Genomic DNA, 21,219 nt, shown 5'->3' on the forward strand with positions numbered 1-21,219 from the left:
GTAATGTATCAAAGACATCAGCAAAATCACAGAAAATCCATGAATATTAAATTAATTGTATTTAATGCCTGATACACATTTTTAATATTCTTATTTTGTACCACTATTATAGATTTGTGGATTGTTATTAGGATAATCACTGGGGGGGGGCTTTCTAAACCTAACCAAATTTTCATGAAAGAACAATGACATCCTGTATCCAAATAGGACACTGAGGGCCAGGCATTTATAGACTACCACTATCCATAAGGGACATGAGTGCCACACCCACTTTTAATTTCCATTTCCCCATACACTGGTCTAGGATGAATTTAAATTGGGTAATAGACAGACTCAGCTTTACATGGATAGGAAGGCTGTTCCATATGAGGGGTAGTCTCTGGGATACATGTCTGACTCTCCACTGTGTTCTGTCTACTTCACAGACAAAATTCAGGTCTCTAGACCTTGTATTTCTGGTACTGTTTGATTTGTGAATATGCAGGAGATTCATAAGTGTACGGTTTGAGGATGCCTTGTAAGCCAGGCGTAGATCACCCCTCAGCAATAGTAGGACACCGAGTAGAGAGAAAGGGCTTGAAGGGGCTCTGTGTAAGACAGGTTTGTTACACCCTGTATTATTTTTGTAAGGAACCTCTTATGTCACTCTAGTTGCTGCATATGCCTGGTCAGGTACATACCAAAGGGAGCTCTGTACTCAATGATTGGCCTTATAAGGACAGATTACAGTGGGATAATGACCTCTTTTGACCTAGATGCCATGCCCTTACTTATAAGTTGTGCAACATAAAAGGATTTCCACACCACTGTGGCCAAATGGTGGTAGAAGGTAAGGCTACTGTCTACATGCGGACCCAGATCCCTGACCACTGGGTCAAAATCTTAGGGGCATATTATCAACATGGCAATTAGCAAGGATGGTTGACTCCCCAAAGGTTACAAGTATGCATTTCTTAGCACTGCGTTTAAGACCATGGCTTTGGTACTGTTTGTTATTTAGAAACAGGCTTTCTTGAAGAATTCTAGTGTTTGCAGGGGAGTCGACGATAACTCCCAGCTTGCAATCATCTGCAAACTTAGCCATAAACCTTCAGTGTTTGCTTCCACTTTAGAGAGATAGATGCTGAAAAGGAGCCAGCCCAGTACAGAGCCCTGGAGGACTCTACTAGTGACTGGCCTCTTGGTGGAGGTGGCCTCATGTATTTTGACCATCTGGGTCCTATCAGTGAGCCAGATGGCAATCCAATGGGTAATAAAAAGAGTTTATACCTAATTCAGTGAACTTATCTATAATGCCTGAATGGGTTATTGTATCAAAATCCTTGGCCTGGTCAAGGTAAGCTGTGTGCACAGTCTTACCCTCATCCATTGCTTTGATGACCCTCTCAAAGAAGTCCACCAAATTTAATAGGCATGACCATCCTTTAACAAAGCAGAAATGTGATAGGTCCAGTGTTTGCAGGTTACCCATGCCCTCATTTATCATGTCCATGATGATTCTTTCCATGGCCTTACATATGACAAAGGTGAGACCTATGGGCCTATAGTTAGCCGGTTCGGTGGTTGGCTCTCCTTTTTGTGGGGTTAATGACTGTAGCCATCTTCCATTCTTTGCATACAAAACCTGACTGTAGGCTCCAGTTAAAAAGTGATTCAAGTTGACCAGAGAGGTCATGTTTCATGCTATTTAGTAAGCATTCTGGAATGTTACCGGGGTCCACTGATGCAGTGTTTTTGGCCCTGGGCTGTGCATTGATGACCTCTTCCCTATTAATGGTTGGGAGGAAATGTGGTATGCAGTATATCCTTTGGACTATCGGGGGAGTGGGGGGAGAAATTTGAGCTGTACCTGTCAGTCAGAAGGTTGTCAATGACCTCTTATTTAGTGTGGGTCATGCCAATTACAATAAGTTCTGCTCAAGGTTGCGTATTTCTCTGAGGTTACGGACATAGCTATAGATAGCTTTGTGGTTGTCTTTTGTCTGAAACACTATTTTTTTCTTTAAATTTAGCCTTTGAAGTATTAATTAACCCTCTTAGCTGGTTGTTTAGATTGGTCAGGGGGCTTTTAGTATATTGGGCTTTTTTCCTACTATGCTTGGTCAAGATTTTTTCCTTTGTTGTATAACTGACTGATACTGTCATTCCACCAGGGTGACCTGTCTTTTTGAGTTTGTCTTATTCTTTATATGAGTGGGCATAGCTCGCTCTATAAAGCTTTCAATATGGCTATACAGGGATTTTCTAAATACTTTGGCATATGCTATGGTGATTACTGGTTTGGGGGTGCTTGAAATTTAGCCAAGATGTCACTTAGTAGAGAGAGATTAGCCTTGTAATAGTTCCTAAAGTTTTTTTTTTGTTTCACTGGGTCCCCAAATTTAATTTTTATTTCAAGCAATACTTCCTTATGGTAAGATCTGATGAGCAAGGATATTACATTGTGTGAGGAACATGGCTCTCCCATGTTCATTAATACAAGGTCAAGGATGTTTGTACCTTTGATAGAAGAAAGAAACAAATGTTCCACGATGGTGGTATTAATGAAGTTTAGGCTTGTGCATTAGAACTGGTGCTGGATTCTCAATCTATAGAGTGGTAGCTGAGACTTCCCATGAAGATCATACTGGGTTGAATGGTGAGGGACTGTAATACACTAACACAGGTAGTATGGGTTTCCTGGGACATGAAGGAGGACGTATATTGTATTTATTTATTTATTTTACATTTGTTTACTGGGATAGTCCGACTGGATACATGTCCATTTTCAGCAGAGGCTCTGGGAGAAAAGTATAGGTTGCAAGAATATGGTACGAAACCCTGTTTATGGTCTACTTCCATAAGAAAAACTTTCAGAAGCTTCAGATAAAAAACTGAGTTCATTAATACAACAGATTTATAACAAACATTATACAGACCAAGAAACTTCGGTCCGTTTGGAAAAAGAAGCAACTGAGGAAGCACAAAAATATAAAGAACAGAATCTAGAGACTTGCGAAAGGTATAAAAAAGAAATAGCGACATGGGAAAGACAGACAGATCTCATCTGTGGCAATATTTATGCAAAGCAGAAAGCCAAACTAATTAACACAAAAAAGGCAGCCTCAAAAGATATTTGAAGAAAAACACGAGTAAAGGCATCCAGATATGGAAATTTTCACAACAAAAAAAATAAGATCACAAAGAGAGAACGTAGAACAGAAGATTAGGAAAGTAAAAGTTAAAATAATAGAAGCTGAAGTTATGGAACACTTGTGAAGTGAAGGATTTAGTGTAGAAAACTTAACACAGGTTACATCACAGCATGATGGAACAATGGCTCCTCAAAGTAAGGAGAAACAGGAGGATCAGGAAACATCTGAATAAGAAATATGGTGATGGGAAAGAAAAAGAGATTTAATATGGTAATATGGGTTTAATATTTATGCAAAGGAGAAAGCAAAACTAATCAAAACTTTAGAGGAAAATGACTTAAGAAAAAAGTTGCTTGATTTAATAGAGATGGACAAACATATTAAGATCAGTGAAACAAACAGATTACAGAAAGTCAATAAAACCCAAATAGACGTTTGCTAAAACAAACGAACACAGTAATTAGGACTGTCCACAGACATTAATGTGATATAACAGAAGTAAATAAGACATATTACTGTGCAGCTAAATTAATAACAGATAAAGTCTTACCACAAAAACAAAAGGCAGTAGGGGAAAGGAAGGGAAGAAATCAAATGCCATCATGGAAGTATCGCACAGAAATATATCTATAAAGCAATTAAGAGAAGAGGTGTCACTGTTAGAAGAGTACAGCAGAGGGAACAGATCAACAAAAATACACAGAAAGATAGACATGATAAAAGCAAAGCACAGTATCAGAACAGATCAGGATCTATCATGCACTATCACAAATAATAAACTAAAAATAGCACAGACAGAAAAACTTAGAAGATGTGCAGATAAATAGAAAAGTACAAAATAAGCAATTTACTAATGACCCAAAAAAGTTTTATAGAGAATTGGGAAACAGGACAAAAGGAATCAAAACACAACCAAAAAACAAAAAAAATAAATACATTTTGGAGAAATATTTATGAAGATCCTGTGGAACATAACAAAGATGTTAAATATATAGATGAAGTAAAAGAAAGAATAAGAAGTTCAAATGTACAGGATATGAAATGGAATGAAGTAACAGCCAGAGAGATTGAAACAAAGTTAAGAAGAGCTCCTAACTGAAAAACCCCAGGTCCAGATTCTAACTTCTGGTTAAATGTTATTAACACCTTCATATGAAGATTTAGCCATGAGTAAGAACTATTTACATGCACACCCTGAACAGACACCAGCCTGGCTAACAGGAAAACAATACTTCTGCTTAAGAGTAAACATGCAAGCTATCCTAAAAACTATAGACCAATAACTTCCCTTCTGACGATATATAAACTATACACTGGAACTGATGCCAACAGAGTTTATAGTTATTTAGAAAAAAACTCAATCATGGCAATAGAACAAAAGGGTAATAAAAGAAAGTCTTATGGAGCAAATAATGATTTGAGGGTTAAATAAAATCATAATGGAGAACTGCAAAAAGGGTAAGAATCTAATTATGGCATGGATGGATTACACAAAAGCATTTGACAGTAACCCACATTCATGGATAAAAGAGTGCTTAAAAATGTATAAGATGCACCCTACACTGATCGATTACATTACAGTGACCATGAAAAAGTGGCAAACCACTCTGAAGTTAAACTCATAAAGGACAAATTATTATTCCAGGGATAAAATTCAAAGGAGGATATTCCAGGGTAACTCTCTTTCATCATTGTGTTTTGCCTTGACTTTAACCCATTAAGCTGTCTACTTAACAGATTAGGTGATGGCTATAATTTGGCTCCCAGAAAACAACAATGTGGAAAGACTTCTTATCTTTTTTTTCCTAGATGATTTAAAACTGTATAGTTCATCAGATGAGGAACTGAAAGCACAACTTCAAGTGGTCAAAACTTTTTCGGATGATAAAAGAATGTCAGTTGGTCTTGATAAATGTGCAAAAGTAACATTTAAAGCAGGACAGACTCAAAAAACTCCAGCTATTCTCTGTCTCATATCGTCTACTAAGAGGTGATCTCTGCTTGACTTACAAAGCCATGTCCTACCCAGCTCTTTTAGAAATGCTACATCTAAGGAAATCCAAATCCCTCTGCACCACACACTCCAGAGACCTCAACCTCATTACCATAAACCACAGAACATGCTGGTGGGACAGGTTCATAACCCAGAGACTGCCCATGCTCTAGACTAGACTTCCCATACATGTCAAGCATGTCACTGGTCCTCTTCAAGAGAAATCTTGATGAGTGGATGGGAAATAGAAAGTTCACCCCGGGGCATTCCCAGTTGATCTCTCAGTGCTCAGTAGAATGAGCTGATGAGATGATATTGGGAGAAGTGTCCAAAATCAGAAGTCATGGGTCTTGTCTGGATGCCTGAATTGCCCCTGTTATAATCTGCTATTGCTGGTGAGCAAGTAAAAATTGGAGATGACTGTTTTTCACTGTCAGAAATAACAGTATTCAGGTGGGACAGCTGGGAAAGAAACAGGATGTGAAACAACGGGGGGAAAATCCTGGAAGACTAAATTGGAGTGATAGCATTATAGGTTCATAGGTTCATAGGTTTATACTAGGCTATCTGCCCTAAGGCATTTATAAGCCTAGCCCAAATTTTTGTGGCTTACGCCACCCCTTATATGAAAAAATACTGTGCCCATTAGTTTGTTGTGCCTCTGTCCAGCAGTGACACAGATATGATTCCCGGGGTAAACCTACGATCTCCCATCCACAGGTCTAGATTTCTCTTGAACAGAGTCAGCGAGGTGCTCTGCCTCACATGGACCGGGATTTTATTCCACAGCATAGGGAGTCTCTGAGTGATAAATCTATCCCTCCAGCACGTCCTATTTATAGCCGTGCTAAGGTTTAAGTCACTTGCTCTAGTGGTTTTGGTGGATTTGGATTTTTTGAGGTGGAGCATGTCCATTAATTCCGGGTTGGACATGGCCTTGTATGTCAGGCACATGTCACCTCTGAGCAGACGGTATGCGACTGAATAGAGCTGGAGTTTCTTCAATCTGGCAGCATATGACAGATTTTGGAGTCCCTTTATCCTTTTGGTGAGGAACTTTTGGGGTCTCTCCAATTGCTGCAGATGTCGGGTGAGATACATCCCGAATGGGGCATTGTACTCGATCATTGGTCTGATAAGTGAAGAGTACAGTGGAACAATGACCTCACTAGATCTGGATGTGAATCCCTTCATGATCAGGTGGGCAATGTAGAAGGTCTTTCTAACCACTTTAGCAATGTGAGTGTCAAAAGAAAGGCCACTGTCAACCTGGGTCCCCAGATCCCTGATAACCTCTTCTGTGCTTAGTGGATTGCCACCTATATGGTAGCTTGGGGTTACCTTGTTTTTCCCGAAGGGTATGACTATACATTTTTTGGCGTTTAACTTCAGGCCATGGCTCTGGCACCAGCTATCTGTTTCCGTGAGTCCCTTCTGAAGGATATCCATGTCCGATACACTTTCCACTATAGCCCAGTTTGCAGTCGCCTGCAAACTTTGTCAGCCAAAGTCCTCCCATGTTGGCCTGTACTTCTGAGAAGTAGATGCCAAACAATAGGGGCCAAGGACCGAGCCCTGTGGGACACCACTTGTGACCGGCTTGGAGTCTGACACAGCGCCAGCAACTCTAACCCTGTGGGTTCTGTCCTTAAGCCAGTTTGCAACCCATCTTGTGACATATGGGTTTACATTTAAGCTGGTAAGTTTTTCTACAATACCCGAGTGGGGTATTGTGTCGAAAGCCTTTGCAAGGTCAAGGTAGGCTGTATGGACTGCCTTTCCCTCATCAATGGCCTTGGTGACTGTTTCGAAGAAGTCGACCAAGTTCAAAAGGCATGATCTTCCCTTGACAAAGCCAAACTGGGTCGGGTCCAATGTCTGCAAGTCCCCTATATCTTTGTTTATGAGCTCCATTATGATCCTCTCCATAGCTTTGCAGACTAGACTTGTTAAGCTTATGGGGCGGTAATTACCAGGGTCCGTAGAGGCGCCGCCTTTGTGGAGTGGGACCACAGTTGCCGTACGCCACTCCTTGGGCATGTATCCTGTGGTAAGGCTGAGATTAAACAGCTGCCTTATGTGCGGGTTTAATTCCTCATTTAGCTCGTGTAGCACACAGCCGGGGACACCATCCGGTCCCATTGATGCTGTGTTTTTAGCTTTAGAGAGAGCAGCTTTCACCTGCGCATTTGAGATGTTCGGGAGGCTACACTCGGCTGGGATAGTTATCTCTCCTTTAGGGGGGGAGAGGGGGGTGAAGTTTGCACTGAACCTGTCTGCCAGTATGTTGGCAATGTCTGTGGGTTCAGTGATTTTTGTATCATTTTGGACTAATTCTGAGCATATCTGGGAGTTTCCACCCAGGTTCCTAACATAGCTGAAAAAGGCCTTATGATTTTCCTTTGAATCCATGGCAATTTTTCTCTCAAAATTGGCCTTAGTTGATTTTATGAGTGCTCGTATTTTTTTACTAATAATGATCAGGGTGACTTCCCTTTTATGGATTTTGTTCTATCATGTAATAGCTTTCTCCTCTTATTGTAAAGTTTGTTAATGGCTGGGGTCCACCAGACTGGACGTTTGCCCTTTGTGGAAAGAGTCTTGGTTTTATTTGGGATTGCCTGATCCATGCAGTCCTGGAGGTGTTCATAGAAGGCATTTGTAAGGGCTTCCGAGCTTGGGTTGTGGTTTCCTCTGGCTCAGGGGCCTTGAAGGATACCACACCAGTCTTGAGTAGTGTGAAGTTTGCTTTAGAGAAGTTCTTCACTATGGTCTTTTTGTTTGGGGTGGGGCGGGATGTGGATTTCCAGTGAGATTAGTTTATGATCAGATCTCACCAATGAGGGATATACTTCCGGTGTGGAGCATTTTGTCCCCATGTTTGTGACAATGAGATCTAGTATATTTTCTCCTCTTGTGGGAACAGTGACTAGCTGTTCCATGGCATTTGAATTTATGAACTCCAGGAACCATTGGGCTAGAAAGTTAGGGCTTGAGTAATGTTCCCAGTCTATATTCGGGTAGTTGAAGTCACCCAATATGATGGTGTTTGGAGATACATTTATACCCTCCAGTGTCTTCAGGAAGGCTGTGTGGGGTTCCTGAGTTTGAGAGGGTGGCCTGTAGCATGCTACAATTTGTAGAGCAGTTTTGCCTATGGTTAGTTGCACCTGGATGGTTTCCGAAGCTTATGCGTTGCCACCAACCTGGAGGTGTGGGTATCCTTTATGAATATGGATACACCCTCCTTTTGTGGTGTGGTCCGGGTTTTGGGGCCGGAACGCATGATATGAGGTAAAACCTAATAGTGCCGGGGTGCTCTCAGGAGCCTTGAACCAGGTTTCAGTTACAGCACAGACATCGATGTTCTCCATACTGAGAAGGGCCTCGAGTGCGTGCATTTTGAGATTTAGACTTCTGGCATTGAGCAGCATTACCCTCAGTTTCTTCCCATTTTTGTTTTCTGGGGTGGTAGGTTTAGAATTTGAGCCTTGCCTAAAAAAGGCACTATGGGGGTGGCAAGAGCCTTAGCTCATTACTATGGGAAAACGTTTGTGCCATCCTTCAGAAAGAAGTAGTATTTAATAAATTGTATAGATAACTCTGGAATTTTTTGCTTTTCTATAATCTGAGGTTCAGACTTCACCCAATTAATGGTGTGGGAGAGGGGTATCAATACACACCATGTGAAAAAGGTGGTTTGGGTTAATTAACCCTTCCATGCATTTAGCATCCTTGCATCCTTTCTAGACATTTAAAATTACTAGATATGAAAGGCACAAAATTAATTTTAGGACAATTACTTTGGGAGAACTATAGTATTTTTGGGGAAAGAAAGCATGAAAGAAGGTTTTAAAAGAATTTAAGAGACAGAGAATTGTGAACTTTTTGAATATTAAAATAAAATTTAACCATGTAAATTAAAAAATCAAAGGTGTAGGACAAGAAAGAAAAAATGGAAAGGTGGAATTATGAACAAACGTGCAACCTTGGAAGAACTGACAAAATGGGATAAAGACTGCTATAAAAGTAGGCAAAAAAAGACGCAAGAATATAGCTGTCAAAATCTCCTATTGAAAATTGTATTACATAAACTTCCAGTGAAAGCATTAATGTAATATTCAAACAAATGTAAGAGAGTGTCATACATGGATAGCTGAGAAATGAAAACATGTTTGTTGATGTAAAAGAATAACAGAGTTGTAGAAAAAAAAAACAATAAAATATCATTAAGCAATATGCAAGAGATCTTTTACATCCATATGGGTTACCACCAACAAAGGCAGGTGGGATCTCAGTTTAAAGGAAGGCCAGCACCTCCTCTTATGCTATACTGCAGTATCAGTTCTAGACAATGAACCAAAGCTCCTCATGTGGGAAAAAAGCCCACACCTTGCTGGTCTTCTGACACCCTACTGAAACTTTCAACCTACTAAGCCACTAACACTGACAGTTCTACAGACAGAGAGAGAGAGAGGTCTAGAAAACAATGGTTATACAGAGCTGAATTCCAGACAGGTGCAGTTCTTTCTCAGTTTGTAGATGGCCAACAACATGGCTTTTTTAAACACTTTTATTGAATTATCACTTGTGACATAGGCAAACTTACATTGATATAAAACTAATCAAATCATATTAACAAGTTCACATTTACAAATACTATGGAACATATAGCAATATATGTGATGTAAAATCAAAGCAACATTACATAAATTATTCAATTCCTGCCTTCTCCTAAACCCCATTCCTCCTCCAAAACATTTTTCTGATTGTAGTATTCTCACAATCTCCATTTTTTTTTTCTGTGTAATTTACTCCTACCCCTTTCTAAACATTCTACTTCCTGTTCTTTTATTTCTGCTACAGTATTCATAACTTTAGGTATAGATGGTTTAAATTCTGATTTCCATTTTCTAGTAATTGCTTTTTTGGCAGCTACCAGAATTAATGTTAAGAAGGTCTCACTGTGTCTCAGCAAATAAGATCTTATATCCAAGGTCAAAAAAGAAATTCCTTAGTTACACTCATTTACTCACCCAGTATGCCTGACAGAACACTCTGTAGGGAATTTTTAAAGTCTGCCAACTAATTACACTCCCAAAACATATGCTCCCAGTTACCTCTCTCTTCTTCATCAGACCTCTAAAATTTGCCCTCTACCTATCTTTCTTTGGAGTCTGCTTGGGGTATAAAAGTATCTAAGCATGCACTTCTAGTAAAAATTCTAAATCTTCTAAACATTGTTACATATTTGGGAGGCATACAGATATCCTGCCATTGTTTCGTTGTGAACTGCGTATTTAATCTCTCTTCGCAATCTTTTCTAATATCTTCTGACTGATTCCTATAGTTATTGTGCAATATTGTATATGCCCTTCTAATTATCCCTTTTTAACAGCTTTGGCAGCTTTTGTTCTTGACTCATTTAAAACCTCAACCAGTGCAGGTCTTTCATTTAGGATTTCCCTACTCTATGTATCCCTAATTGCAGTCATCCCTCTCGTCTGAATCTCCTTTCCCCATTCTCATGTTGGCTTACTTCTAAGTACACTTACTGCTACTTTATGAATATAATATTATGTATGATTGTTGTTACTCTCCTTAGGGATCTGCATCCAAAATTCCACTCATTCCTTATTTCTTGAATTACTCCCCCACACATCATTGTCACACCTTTCCATTTTGATTTGTAGCTTTCTGTTTGTGTTATGTATAGCAACTTTAAGTGTGTAGCTCTAAAATATTTCTTCAAATCATGTAATCCTAAACTTCCTTGTTCTGTTGGGAGAATCAATTTATCCTACTTGACTCTTGCCCTCTTCCTCTCCCAAATAAAATCCTTGAACTTTTTATTATTATCCACAGCTTCTCTGCTGGTTGATAAAAATATGCCTGACCTGTATATAAAACTAAACTTTTTACTGCTTATATCTTGACATTCATGTCCATAAGCAAGAGCTTCTTGTTTCTTAGTTTTTGTACTATCTTTTGTTTAGTCTCTTCCCACATATCCATAGCTGCCATAACTAAATCTTTTTTAATCCATACTCCTAATTACTTCACTTTATCATGTCCCCATAAAATGGGTGAATTGCTGGACCAATTCATGTATGCATATATAATTGTATAGCTTTTGTTTTGTCTTCATTAATTTTATATCTCCCCAAAAATGGTATTCCACAACACTGAGATGTCCTTTTTCTGGTTCCATCAGGCACAAAATAACATCATCTGCAAATAATGCCAACGTTTCTTGGAACACTCTACCGATTATAATTATATCCTTTAATTTCTGAGTCCCTTATATTTTTTTTGCTAGTGGTTCCAAATATAAAACAAATAACAAAGGGGAAAGAGGACACCTTTTCCTGGTTCCTCTGTTTAAATGCAACTTATCAGAATGGAACCCTCCTAGTTTAATTTTTGCCTCCATTCCCCTCACATATCTTTCTGATTGACTTCATAATTGTATCAGGAAATGCAAATGCTTTGCCTGCCCTACTCATAAAATGTCAGCTTTCTCTAGCAAATGCGTTCTCTGCATCAAGACCAACCAGTAACAGTGGTGTATTCTTACAAATGTTTGCCTCCCCTACACAAAACCATACTGATCCATATCTATCAATTTTGGCATCACCTTTGCCATTCCTGTAGCCACTATAGACATAAACACTTTATAATCATGGCTTAGAATTGAGATGGGCCTATATGAAATTGGATCAGATAGGGCTTTACAGTTTTTAGGTATTCCAGCCACTACAGCTTTTCTCTAAGATGTTGCTGCCTCCCCTTCATTTAAAATAATGTTAAACAAAACCGTTCAGATTGTTATCACTTTCTTCCCTTCTATAACTTCCAAACTTCCACCAGAATGCAATCTGTCCATGCATTTGTGTACGTGCTCGTACAGTGCATTGGTGTTTGATTTGGCAGTCATGCAGCTATTTTCCACTGGCATGGGTGCCGAGAAGTTAGCCACCTCTGTTTTTAGGAGCCCAAAGTTGGCTTTAGAGAAGTTTTTCAGGGTGGTCACCTTAGCGGGGGTTGTAGGTGAGATGGAGATTTCCATGGTGATCAGTTTGTGGTCAGATTTAACCAGGGAGGAATTGACTATAGGTGTGGATCAACAGTGTCCCATGTTAGTGATAACCAGGTCGAGGATGTTGCTTCCTCCAGTGAGGGTTAGAATGAGCTGGTCCAGTGCACTGAAACTGATAAATTCCAAAAGCATTGGGCCTGTCCATTGCTACTTGAATAGTTTTCCCAGTTGATGGAAGGGTAGTTGAAGTCACCCAGTATGAGAATATTGGGTTGGACCTTCATAGATTCCAGGGTGCTTAGGAGCTTGGAGTGAGAGTCTAGGGACATGGTTGGGGTTTTGTAGCAGCCTATGACTTGTATCACCATCTTATCCTGTGTTATCTGTACCTGAAGTATCTCAGATGCCTTATGCTGGGCTACCAGTCTTGAGGTGTGCATATCCTTTAAGAATATGGAGACACCACCACCTTTGGAGCTTCCAGCCATATTCTGGGGCTGAAAGGTGTGGAATGAGTTGTAGTCTGGGAGCACAAGGGTGCTTTGTGCCTCTTTAAACCAGATCTCCATTACAGCACAGATGTCGACATTCTCCATTTTGAGGAGAGCTTTGAGTGAGTGCATCTTGAGATTTAGACTTCTACCATTGAGTAGCATGACCCTCATACTGCATTTATTTGCAGCTGTTATAGTGGAATTTTGGCCTTTGGAACACTGTCTAAAAAAGGCACTATAGGGGTGGCAACAGCCTTAGCCAGTACCCGGAATCCCAGGGGTGACAGATGCAGGCTGTCTCTGGCAAAGCTTCGAGGTCTGTCGATCATGTCGTCCCAGGAAGACAGATACTGGATCCCCTTAGAATGATACCAGAAACTTAGCCAATTGTTGAAATCGATCATTTACTGCTTGTACTGTGGTATCATTCTGTGTGATGGTAGAATACTACTCAGGGCTAGGGTCATACCTGCCTGGTTCCACATAATCTGAGAGTGCCATCACATCTCTTTTCATGTAGTCCAGGGAGGTATGTCTCAGGTCATTCACACCCACATGGACAATGACTGAGTTATATTTGTTATTTATTTATTTATGTACATTTGTTTACCGGGAAATTCCAACTGGACACAGGTCCTTTTTCAGTGGAGGCCCGGGGAGAAAAGCTCCACAGAACAATAAATGAGCAACAGAGTACATGAAGAACAACTGAATATACATACACTAGCAAATAATACATACTGCAGCAAACATTAGCTATAAATACAATATGAAACATAGCAATGCACAGGTATACCAATATCTAGCTAAAGGCTAGGAATAAAGGTAGGATGTATATACAGATAGTACTAAGCTCAAACAGATACTGTTCTAAACTCTTATACCTAAATCTTATATATAAATATACTACACTAAACTCAACAGATATAAAGCAGAAACTCCACACAAAGGTGGAACAAGCTAGAAGGGCTAATGGGATGGAAGGGGAAGATAGAAGAGTAAGAGAGGAGACTGAGTGAGTAGTATACGTGCTAGTGAGAGGAAGCTAGGTGTAAGTCAGTTGGGTATGTATTTGGAGTTGAGATGAAGTGAGGTAGTTAAGCATGTTATAACAGGTCTGAGAGACGGAGGGAAGGAGAGGTTAAAGGGTGAGCCAGAGCCTGCAGAGGAAGGAATGCAATGATCAGACGGTGTGAGGCACAGTGGCTAGGGGAGGGGATTTAAAAGGAGGGTTACTAGTCAGGACTGGTGCATGGGCATAACCAGGGAATTTTTAAGTGAGTTTTTAGTGCAGTCTTGAAGTGATTGCAAGAAGGTAGTGTGGTTATGGGGGATATTCCATAATCTGGATATGACAATATGACACAGGAAAATAGTGCACCTCCTGCTGAGTTATTAGGTTTGGTCACAAGTAGATTTTTGCTGCTGGAGCGTAGAGGTCTAGTGAAGCAGTACGACTGGAGAAGGTTTTGAAGGGATGGGACTTTAAGAGGATGGTTTAATAACTTGTGGGCAAGGGAGAGTTGATCCAGTTGAAAGAGATGAGGGAGTTCAAGCCAGTCAAGTTCCCTAAGTGAGACACAGTGGTGGCTGTGATAAGATGTACCAGTGGCAAACTTAGCAATTTTATTGTAGCAAGCCTTGAGCTTGTTTAGGTCTGTTTGTCTAAGTTAGATAAGCATAAGAGAGGCGTAGAGTAAAGTGGAGATTAGGTGGGAATTAGCAGCAGAAATTCTGGTTGTCTTGGTGAGGAACTGTTTGTTTCTGTACAATGCACCTAGTTTTTTTTTGTGAACCTTTTTATGGTAAGAGAAATGTGAGTGTCAGATCAGAGATTGTTATCAATCTCAACACCAAGTAGTTTGGTGTGCTCTGTTGGGGAGATGACGGTATTGTCTTTGGCTAGCATATTAAACTGGGGACAATTGGGTTAGATTTAGTGGGTTGGAAGACAAGGAGTTTAGTCTTGCTCGGGTTGAGTAATGACTGAGCATTAGATAGCTAGTTTTCTACAGATGAAAAGGCTGCCTGTATGATCTTGTGAAGTTCAGGTATAGTTGGGGCTGAGCAGATGAGGATGGAGTCATCTGCATACTATATAAGAGAAGCATGCTTGGTGGCTGTGAATAGATCACTGAAGAGTGAGAATAGAAGGGGACCAAGGATGGAGCCTTGGGGAACACCGAGTGTTATAGTAAGTCGAGGAGATAGGTCATTATGCCAGACAACTGATTGTTGGCGGCCAGTTAGATAGCCATGAAACCAATCAGTAGCTGAATAGGAAAAGGATAGGTTAGTGAGAACAGAGATTAGTAGTTTGTGTGAGACCATGTCAAAAGCCTTGGATAGATCCAGAAATATAGCAGAGGACAACAGGCCATTATTTTTATGATGAAGGATAGCATTAGTGAAAGAGAGAAAGGCGGTAGTACTGCTGTGGTATGGCCTGAAACCATGCTGGGTGCTGGAGAGGAGGTTATTAGCTAAGAGGTAGTCTAAGACTTGAGAATGGATGCATTTCTCAAGTATCTTGAAAAGTGGAGAAAGGATGGCTATGGTGTGGCAAATGGAAGGTTCAGTGGGGGAGCCACCTTTATGGAGGGGAATAATGTGGGATATTTTCCACAGTGTGGGAACACAGCTTTCTGATAAGGACCGATTAATTAAGATAGAGACTGGTTAATATAGGGCTTCTGCTGCTATTTTTAGGTATTCGGAGGGGAGATTGTCAGCTGCAAGTTTCGTAGGCTTAAGTTTCAATAGAAGTTTTTTTATATAGGAGGTAGGTACTGATGAAAAAGAAAAGAGTGTGGGCAGAGTATTTGGTTTTGATGTAGGGAGGGTGGGTAGAGGGTTGTGTTGTTTAGTCAAAGACAGAATGGTTTCAGTAAAGTGTTTATTGAATGAGTCAGCAACACTGCTGGAGTAAGAGGGAGTGGTAGGTGGGGGATGCCTACTTTACCTGGGTGGAGAATGGAGTTTACTGTGGACCAGAACTGCTTAGGGTTGGGATGAGAGGAGTTTAGGGCAGACTGATAATATTGGGTTTTATCTTCTTTTACTTGCTTTTTTACCTTGTTGCACAACTCTAGGAATGACTGTCTAGAGGGGGGGGGGGGGTTGTTAAGCGCCAGTGCTCCCAGGCCTTATCTCTAATTTTCATTAGTGCCCCGGTGCTTTTTTGTAACCAAGGGGAGTACTGTGCTTTGATTCTGGCATTTCTTATGGGGGCATGTGTGTTTAGGATGTTTAGGAAGGTGCTATTGAAGAAGATGATGGCTTCATCCAGATTGTAGTACATTAGTGGTGTCCAGTCACATTTTTGAAGGGATTAGATACAGGAAAGAGGGCTAAAGTTTACCCTATTTCGGATTTGCATACAGATGATGGGTTTAGCACAATTTAATTGGTGTCTCAGAAGGAATGTTGGAGTGTGGTCACTAAGGCTGTCTGGTAGACAGGCAGCTAAGTATGAGTGTGGGTCTTTATTGACTAATATCCAGTCAACAGTAGTATGTTTGTTAGAGTTTTTATTTATCCAGGTAGATGACTGTATTAGTTGAGAGAATCCATGAAGGTTTAGGTTCTGGGCTGGATGACTGTTAATACAAGATAGTCAGTTGATATTAAAATCACCTAGGGTTATGGTTTCCTGGGGTAGGGAATGGTTAGCCCAGTTCAGGAGGTTTTCCAGGGGTGGAATGTTTTGGCCAGGTGGGAAGTAGCATTCTATGATGTTGATTGTTTTAATTGGGTTTAGTTTGAGGTTGGAATATAGGATTTCTTCATTTCCAGTGTGGGAGGCAGATATGTTTAGGATCTGGATATTGAGGTGGTGTTTAAACATTAGAGCCACACCACCCCCTTTCTTAGATTGTCTAGCTACTCGAAGAATGTTATAACCTGTTGGGAGTATTTCCTCACTTTTGATGTGAGGTTTGAGCCAGGTTTCAGTCAGGATGAGAATATCAGGAGAGTATAAGGCTATGTTGGCATTTAGGTCATGGGTTTTATTAGTTATACTTCTGATATTTAGACACATGAACAGGAGTTCAGATGGCTTTTTGTTGGATGTTAGTTGTGAAAAGCAGCTACTAAGCAGATTTTTAGGTGAGGAGTTGGTAATGGTAGGACCAGGGTTAGGGTGGATACCACCACTGAGGGCTAATTTAGATAGGGCAGTAAACATAAGTTTTATGAGTATGGTAATTAGCCTGTCATATTTTAGGGATTTTTTTAATTTGAATGTAACAGATGACTGGTAGTATGGTGGGTGTATTGGGATAGACATTGTGATGGTATGACAAGTGTAATTAGTAGGTGTGTGAGGGATAGAAGTGAGAGTAAGGGTGCCGTGATACAGGTGGGTTTTGTCTATTATGGAGTTCTGGTAGGATGTAAGGTGTGCAAGAAGAGTGCAGGTAAGGAGTATAAGCACTTTAGGTAGTAGCATGACTGTGTCAGATGAGCAACTAAATTGGAAGTGGGAGGGGTACTGTGGATGGCAGAGGAGATAGGTTACTAGTACTGTTCTGATTGGTTGCTGGTTAATGGGAGGGGTTAGTGCCTAGAATAAATCTAGATGTAGTGGGCAGCAGGAGGAATTAGGGGGCAGGGTGGGGTGCGAAGTGAGCCTGTGAGTAGCACGGGCGAACGGAGCGGGGCTAAATAAACAGCGGGGCTCCATAAACAGCAGGAATCTAATATAGACTTAGTATTGGGGGTGGGGGTATCAAAAAGGGTGTGAACCAGGTGCAATTCAAAGAAACCAGCCAAACAAGAGAGGCAAGCAGTGGAAAACTATTACTGAAGGCCTCAGAGGGGGTGAGTAGTAATACAAACTCTAAAAGAAAAAAGCACGCAAGAACTTTCTCTGTGGAAGCGATAGTGTTATCGCAAAAGTGCTCTCTTTCCTTACTTTTCACTTTGTTAAATAAATAGAGATTTTTGCCCAGCCATGTTGGTTCGGTACTTGTTTTTACTTTTTGTAATACAAACTCTACTTGTAAAGTGAAGGAGAGAAGAGATAGCAAAGTTTATTAATGTTGGGGGTGCCCTCACATTGACTTGCTTATTAGTAGCCAGTTTGTGCACAGATTAGAGTAGGGAGATACATTAGCAATGAAGGGGAATATATAGAGATGCAAATAAACAGGTGGGCCTCCAAGTGATACAAACTAAGGCAAACAGCACTGAAAGGGCTGCTTAAGGGTTAAATTTTAATCACAGAGAACAGGAATGACCTGAATTACGTGTATACTGTCTAGTGGACAGTTAGGATTACTACACAAGCTGGGGGGGGGGGGGTAGGACAAGTCTCAGTCAGTCAGTGTTATTAGCACACTGAGAACTACTATGTAACACTGCTAATGTTAAAGCTTCACTATCATAACACATACATGTAGAATGCCTGGGTGGGCTGATCCTGCTCTTCAGGCTCAAAGGGTATATCCTTGGTTTAGTTTTGCAGTACTGATTTCTTCCTAGACTGTATGGGTGGGGTGGTAGCCGTGGACTGTAGAGTTGCCAGAGTATGCAGTGAGCAGAGTTCAACTGCTGATGAGCCTTTGTGTCCTGATGGGAGATTGGTGAATGGCAGAATGAAACCAGTGAAATAAACAAATAAGCAGAGCAGTAGTCAAGAATCAGAAAGTGAATATCAGTTGTATAGATCCAAATAATTAGCTAAAAACAACACTAAGAAATTCCTGAGATTTAATGGCTTACCAGTGAGCAGAATTCAACCGGGTGTACTTGTTGTGGAGTGACCTGAGTGCATCTGTTATGTGGCGGATCCTGGCACCTGACAGACAACTGACTGTCACCTTCTCTTTGTTCAACCTAGTGAGTGGGACATCAGTGTGCCTCACAATTGAGTCCCCTATAATTACTACACTGGGCAAAGTGTTCTGCATTAAGGGCTTAGGTTGAGAGGCACATTGTGGTGGTGAGTTATGTGTTCTGGGGTTGGTGTTGGGTTGTGGTGGTCAAGTGCATTTCCTGTCTCGGGGGTCCTGTTGTTTGGGTAAATTTTTATTGACAGCCTCTGAGAAGGTGGGTGTATGGTTTGTGTTTTTATGTGTGGGTTGTGATGGTTGGTGTTTTGGAGGGCTGTGTGCTCTATGTAGTGAGTTGTAGGTGTTGACTTTCTCCTCTTGACCAGCTAGTCCAGTCTTGGTTAGACCATGCACTACTTCCAGTTTGGTGATATAAGTGCATCTCTCACAGGTATGAGTGTTGGGAGGTAAGAAGAGAGGGTTGTCTGTGTACATTAGGCAGCTGCCACACTGTCTCAGGATGCCCAAGTGCACCAGGTTAGCAGGAGAAAGCACAGGAAATTGCCCTACAATCATACCAGGAGGGGTGGTCATAACTAATAAGTACTGGTGCTGTTGCTGAGTAGGAACAGCTAGTGCTGATAGCACCTAAGTGTGCTACAATAAATGCCACAAAAGCCTGTTAAAGTGCTAGCCGATTAAGCTAATTGAAGTGCAAGAAGTAAAAGAACACGCACGTTCTAAGGGAAAAATTGAAGAGCACACTTTCTGGCACCGGTAATAGTTTACCTCAGCTGAGCGCTGCTGCGAGGTGTGTGCAAAAACAGGCTTTTAAACCAGAAAGTTGAAAGGGATGGAAAAACTGCCCAAACAGTCTATAAACTACAATTTCTGGACCAGAAACTACTCCTCTTGTGGTAGATAGGCTACGTAGTGCTTACCACTCCAGCTGATAAGCTAGAAGGCTTCCCTCCAACACAGAAAGCTCCGGGGGGCTCAGAAACTTACAAAACAGCCCTGGATGCAGCAAATCTGTATCTGAACTAGACTAGTTACAGGAAAAGCAGGAAACAAGCTTAGAACTGTTTTTTTTTTTTGCAGAAAAGCAGTTAAAACAGTAGCAAAAACACTTTAAAAGCAGTACAAGCTAGCACACTTTAGTATGCAGCAATATTAAGGCAAATATAGTTTAAATAAATGCAGATAAATTAAAAATGACAAAAAAGTGCAGAGAGCAGTAAATTATGAAAAAATCAAAATGGAGTCACTTAACGAGTATCTCGTTCTCTTTCCTGTTGCTCTTGTAGTCTGCAGGTCGCCAGAACTGTATCCGAGGAGCTTAAACAAGTGCAAACCCACGCAAACATGGGCTTTTAAACCAGAAAGTTGAAAGCGATGGAACAACTTCCCAAATGGCCAATAAACTACAATTTCTGGGCCAGAAACCACTCCGGTTGTGGTAGACAGACTACCTAGTTCTTACCAATAATTTCAATAATAGCCTCGCATCAGGTTTTTTGCCCACTGAATGGCGCACAGCAACAGTTATCCCACTTCACAAAGGGGGAGCCACCACTGATCCCGGGAACTATCGACCTATTAGCCTGATGAGCCTGGTCTGCAAGGCCATGGAATGTATCATCATGGAACTCATAAACAAAGACATTGGTAACCTCCAAACTCTGGATCCCACCCAGTTTGGGTTTGTGAAAGGCAGATCATGCCCCCTGAACCTGATCGACTTCTTTGAGGCAGTCACCAAAGCCGTAGATGAAGGTAAGGTGGTTCACACAGCCTATCTTGACCTCGCCAAGGCTTTCAACATCATCCCCCATTCTGGAATTATAGCTAAACTCACTAAACTAGGTATAAATCCCTGCATCACAGGATGGGTTGCCAACTGGCTCACTGACAGAACCCACACTGTAAAAGTTGCAGACTCCAAATCTGACCTCAAAGCAGTGACAAGTGGAGTACCACAGGGTTCCGTCCTGGGACCTCTCTTGTTTGGTATCTACTTCTCTGAAGTACAGGCTAACACAGAAGGCTGCTGGCTAACGAAGTTTGCAGATGACTGCAAACTAAGAGCCATAGTCAAGTCCCCAAATGATGTGGACATCCTACAGAAGGGCCTCGCTGAGAGAGATGCCTGGTGTCAGAGGCATGGCCTCAAGCTCAATGCCAAAAAGTGCAGTGTCATCCCCTTTGGTAAAAACTCTGTACCCATGAACTACCACATAGGCAGCAATCTACTTAACACAGAATGTGTGATAAGAGACCTTGGGACCCAGGTGGACAGTAGTCTCTCCTTTGATAGTCACATCGCCACATTAGTCAGGAAGTCCTTCAACGTGGCACACCTCATCATAAAAGAGTTCTCATCTAAGAAAAAAGAGGTCATTGTTCCTCTCTACTCGACACTCATTAGACCCATTATAGAGTACAATGCCCCTTTTGGAATATATCTCACAAGACATCTGCAGCAGCTGGAAAGGCCACAGAAGTACCTCACAAAGAGGATTACTGGACTCAAATAAATGCCCTACACTGAATGCCTCAAAAAACTCCAGCTTTACTCCGTAGCATATCACCTACTCTGAGGTGATCTCTGCCTAACATATAAAGCTATGTCAAACCCAGAGCTGTTGGACATGCTACACCTAAAGAAATCCTAATCCATCTGAGCTACACGCTCTAGGGACCTAAACCTTGTCACCATAATAAACAGGACATGCTGGAGGGATAGATTCCTGTCCCAGAGACTTCCCATACTCTGGAACAG

General features: G+C 41.1%; 1 protein-coding gene across 1 annotated transcript in view; it reads right to left on the reverse strand.

Moving 5' to 3' along the window:
* The window catches only part of MINDY2 (MINDY lysine 48 deubiquitinase 2), a gene marked incomplete in the record, with an annotated part of 1,894,024 nt that overhangs the window by 1,038,311 nt on the left and 834,494 nt on the right, over positions 1 to 21,219 (reverse strand).

The sequence above is a fragment of the Protopterus annectens genome, chromosome 7.part1 (assembly GCF_019279795.1).
Source record: "Protopterus annectens isolate FY-2018-M chromosome 7.part1, PAN1.0, whole genome shotgun sequence".
Taxonomy (NCBI): Eukaryota; Metazoa; Chordata; order Ceratodontiformes; family Protopteridae; genus Protopterus; species Protopterus annectens.